Here is a 5,573-nt window from a genome sequence, read left to right as displayed (position 1 = left end):
AGAAGTGTCTTTTTGTTACCAAGCAGCCAGCTGTGATTTCCATGCTCTTTGCACTGAAAGGAGCAAACAACACCCTACACACTCCTGGTAGATTCTCTGTTTTACACAGATAAAGGGCAAGACTTTGAACAGGAATACCTTGGAAGTCAAAGTTAAAAATAAATCAGCCTATAGTAGGGGTCAGGGTAAACATCTTTAATGACTTGTGTGACGATATGAACCATATTTTTGGGGAAACAAACTGTATTGTGTGAAACTGTGGGTAGTCTATTTCTCGGCAAATATAATGTAAATTAATTAATAATTTAGACTGAACAGCAATTTTTTCTTTTGTTACATCGGTCAGAAGCTTATGCATAGATATGCACAATGATGTCACAAAACAGTTTAGTGGATTCAGTGGATTGCAAGCATACTATTGTGATCTGCAATAAACATAAACCTCACATAGGTTCTCCCACTGCTGGGCTAACTGCTGCTCTGAATACCACACCCGCCCCAGTGTCTTTGTGTTCCTGATCTGTTCTGCTACTGGTGACCACCTGGGGATGGGAAAACAAAAAAGAAACAGAGCTTCATTGGAGCATTATGAGAGCTTGGTATTAAGTCAATTACAGGGAATTCTGGTGGGTAGAAACATGATGGCTGCCCAGGGCTAATGAATCAGGCTGGTGATTGCCCAGGCCGTGTCAGGAATCCACAGTGGAGTCAGATTGTTCGGTACTCACCGAAATAGTAATGCTATCATGAGAGCAGTTGTGTAGTTCACCTAGCAAAGTTGGTCAGTGTGAGATGTTTTAAACAACAGTAGGAAATTATCAGGCTTGTAAGTTGGTGCATGTAATGAGCTACTGATACTGATGATTTTTTTTTTTTTTTTTTTTACAAAAATCAAGCCGAAATTAAACCAGTGATTAAACCAGTAATAAATTGCATTAATCATGTTCTGTATGGTCCCCTGGTGGTCTAGTGGTTAAGATGCAGCGCTCCCACCGCTGCGACCCGGGTTCGATTCCCGGTCAGGGAACCATCCCCAGCCACTCTTAGTGCCGGTCCCAAGCCCGGATAAATTGGGGAGGGTTGCGTTAGGAAGGTCAGCCAGCGTAAAACATGTGCCAAATCAAACGTGCGGAGGATCCGCTGTGGCGACCCCTAACGGGAGAAGCCGAAAAGAAAGTTAAAAATCATGTTCTGTATGACCTTGGCTCACTCTTCTTTGCAAGGTTGCTTCAGTTCATTTAGGTTTGTGAGCATTTGTTTATGCACAGTTCTCTTAAGGTGCTGCCACAGAATTCAGCCTGGTTATAGTCAAACATCTTCACTTTGGTCTCATTTATCCAAATATCATTGTTCCAGAAGTCTTGTGGTTTGTTTAAATGCAACTTTGCAAGCTATGCTTCTAGGTTCTCAAGAGGCTTTATCCTGGCAAACTTTTCAACAAACCTTACTTGTTCCGTCTTTTTCGAATTGTACTGCCATATGCTTTAACATTTAGCATGTTAACTGTAGCTTGCACAGTCTGACCTTGGGGTAAATTTCTATGGTGGGTGAATTTCTATGGGTGGAAATCTTGAATATTATTCACTCATGAATAGTGTTCCTCACTGTAAATTAAAAACACTGCCAAAAGCATATAATTGTTGATTGGCATCTTATTACTTCAAATACAAATACTGTTTTTTTTTCCCCATTGTATTATATATATATAGTATGTAATGGTACACGAAAATCACGGACCTCGGTTTTTCAGTTATGTTTCGGTTTAATTTCGGTACGGTTGGGGGAAGAAATGCAAAACATGAACATTAACATTTGGCAACATTATCAGTTCACATTTTTTAAAACAATTTTAAATAAAATGCCTGCTTAGTTAAATAATAATAATAAAACAAATTATAATAAATATTTAAAAAAATTAATAAATCAAATGACTGCAATGCACGTTTTAATTATATTGATTAAACTGAGTAATCAATTAAATTGGCACAAATTAAATTGATTAAATGAATAGAAAAATTGTATTAAATTGTTTACATTTGTTAGTATGTCTTTTATATTATTATTATTATTATTATTATTATAATTTGTAAGATATGGTTTCCTTAACTGTTACTTATTTCAGCATCAAATTATCAAATGTCTTCATTCCTTCCATCTCTCATTCATTCACTCCCTCGATATGTGGAATTGTCAGGATTTTCTCGTTTTAATTAAAGTTCTTGAAACTGGGCATAAAACGCATGCGCAAAACAAATCTAATTTTCCATTACGAAGTGAGTATCCACAGTGACACTGCGCTAACTCTAGTTTATTATTATTATTATTTTACCCCTGGCATTATTGTGTATGTATTAAAATTTTAAAATAATAATACTAAAGTTGCACTTAAAGTGCGAGGCAGAGACTAAACAAACTTGCGGTCTGCCACTTAATAAGTTCCTGAGGGAACTCAGATTTTAACTATGTTTTGCACTTATATACAATATATATATATATATATATATATATATATATATATATATATATATATATATATATATATATATATATATATATATATATATATATATATATATATACTCAGATTTTAACTATGTTTTGCACTTATATACAATATATATATATATATATATATATATATATATATATATATATATATATATATATATATATATATATATATATATATATTGTATATAAGTGCAAAACATAGTTAAAATCTGAGTTCCCTCAGGAACTTATTAAGTGGCAGACCGCAAGTTTGTTTAGTCTCTGCCTCGCACTTTAAGTGCAACTTTAGTATTATTATTTTAAAATTTAAATACATACACAATAATATATATATATAGTATATACACAGTCAACCCCCGAAAATTCACGGAATCCGCAGGTTCTCATTTGGAACCTAACTAACAGGAAGTGGCGGATTATCTTCAAATTCGTGGGAATTCGCAGCGGGACCGAATGTTTAGGAACGTTTGGAACAACATTTTAAACTATGTTTTCATAAAAAATTTCATAACATTTTTTAAAAAACATTATTGTATTAAAGTGACATAATGTCTATGAATTCACTAAGGTATCATAAGGGCTGCAAGGGTGCATACAAAATTCATGGATTAGAACGTACAGTGAGGAAAATAAGTATCATAATGAAATACTTATTTCATTAACATAATAAGTTTCATCGTAGGTGCATGTCCACTGTGAGAGACATAATCTAAAAAAAAAAATCCAGAAATCACAATGTATGATTTTTTAACTATTTATTTGTATGATACAGCTGCAAATAAGTATTTGAACACCTGTCTATCAGCTAGAATTGTGACCCTCAAAGACCTGTTAGTCCGCCTTTAAAATGTCCACCTCCACTACATTTATTATCCTAAATTAGATGCACCTGTTTGAGGTCGTTAGCTGCATAAAGACACCTGTCCACCCCATACAATCAGTAAGAATCCAACTACTAACATGGCCAAGACGAAGAGCTGTCCAAAGACACTAGAGACTAAATTGTACACCTCCACAAGGCTGGAAAGGGCTACGGGGAAATTGCCAAGCACCTTGGTGAAAAAAGGTCCACTGTTGGAGCAATCATTAGAAAATTGAAGAAGCTAAACATGACTGTCAATCTCCCTCGGACTGGGGCTCCATGCAAGATCTCACCTCGTGGGGTCTCAATGATCCTAAGGAAGGTGAGCCCAGAACTACACGGGAGGAGCTGGTCAATGACCTAAAAAGAGCTGGGACCACCGTTTCCAAGGTTACTGTTGGTAATACACTAAGACGTCATGGTTTGAAATCATGCATGGCACGGAAGGTTCCCCTGCTTAAACCAGCACATGTCCAGGCACGTCTTAAGTTTGCCAATGACCATTTGGATGATCCAGAGGAGTCATGGAAGAAAGTCATGTGGTCAGATGAGACCAAAATAGAACTTTTGGGTCATAATTCCACTAAACGTGTTTGAAGGAAGAAGAATGATGAGTACCATCCCAAGAACACCATCCCTACTGTGAAGCATGGGGATGGTAGCATCATGCTTTGGGGGTGTTTTTCTGCACATGGGACAGGGCGACTGCACTGTATTAAGGAGAGGATGACCGGGGCCATGTATTGCGAGATTTTGGGGAACAACCTCCTTCCCTCAGTTAGAGCATTGAAGATGGGTCGAGGCTGGGTCTTCCAACATGACAATGACCCGAAGCACACAGCCAGGATAACCAAGGAGTGGCTCTGTAAGAAGCATATCAAGGTTCTGGCGTGGCCTAGCCAGTCTCCAGACCTAAACCCAATAGAGAATCTTTGGAGGGAGCTCAAACTCCGTGTTTCTCAGCGACAGGCCAGAAACCTGACTGATCTAGAGAAGATCTGTGTGGGGGAGTGGGTCAAAATCCCTCCTGCAGTGTGTGCAAACCTGGTGAAAAACTACAGGAAACGTTTGACCTCTGTAATTGCAAACAAACAAATATTAACATTGACTTTCTCAGGTGTTCAAATACTTATTTGCAGCTGTATCATACAAATAAATAGTAAAAAAAATCATACATTGTGATTTCTGGATTTTTTTTTTAGATTATGTCTCTCACAGTGGACATGCACCTACGATGACAATTTCAGACCCCTTCATGATTTCTAAGTGGGAAAACTTGCAAAATAGCAGGGTGTTCAAATACTTATTTTCCTCACTGTATATATATGATTTTGTGAGTTTACCCCTTTACAAAGAAATGAACCAGTCTAGAATTTTTATGGTAGGTTTACCTGAACAGAAAAAGACAGAATATAAAAATGTTATATTATAAATCATTTGTATTTGATTGAGTGAAATAAGTATTTGGTCCCGTACCAAATTAGTAAGAATTCTGACTCCCACAGACCCAAATTAGTGCTGTACCTGAGTTGATGATAAAACAGCTCATTTGACCACATCAGATTCTTCCAAGATTCTCCCTTCTTTGAATCATTCAGGTGTTCATTGACAAACTTCAGACGGGCCTGTTCATGTGCATTCTTGAGCAGAGGGACCTTGGTGTGTTACCAAGGATTTTCTTGGTGACTGTGGTCCCAGCTCCCTTGAAATCATTAACAAGCTCCTCCTGTGTAATTCTGGACTGAACCCTCACCCTTCTCAGAATATTCCTTATCCCACGAGGTGAGATTTTACATGAAGCTCCAGAGCGAGGGTGACTGACATCTTGTATTTCTTCCATTTTCGAATGATCATGCCAACAGTGGTCTCTTTCTTACCAAGCTTCTTGTTGATGGTCTTGTAGCCCATTCCAGCGTTGTGCAGGTCTACAATCTTGTCCCTGACATCCTTTGACAGCTCTTTGGTCTTGCCCATGGTGTTGGAGAGGTTTAAATGGATGAGGTTGATTCTGTGACGGGTGTCTTTTATACACATAATGAGTTAATATTAGGAGTACTTTTCTAAAGGGACAGGGATAATTTGGGTTTGTGGGAGTCAGAATCCTTGCTGGTTGATAGGGGATGAAATACTTACTTTACTCAAATACATATTAATTTATATATATAATATTAATGTGGGGGTTTTTCTGGATTTTTTAATA

The sequence above is a fragment of the Silurus aristotelis genome (genome assembly GCF_946808225.1).
Source record: "Silurus aristotelis genome assembly, chromosome: 7".
Classification (NCBI taxonomy): domain Eukaryota; kingdom Metazoa; phylum Chordata; class Actinopteri; order Siluriformes; family Siluridae; genus Silurus; species Silurus aristotelis.
Note: the sequence above shows the minus strand (reverse complement) of the source record.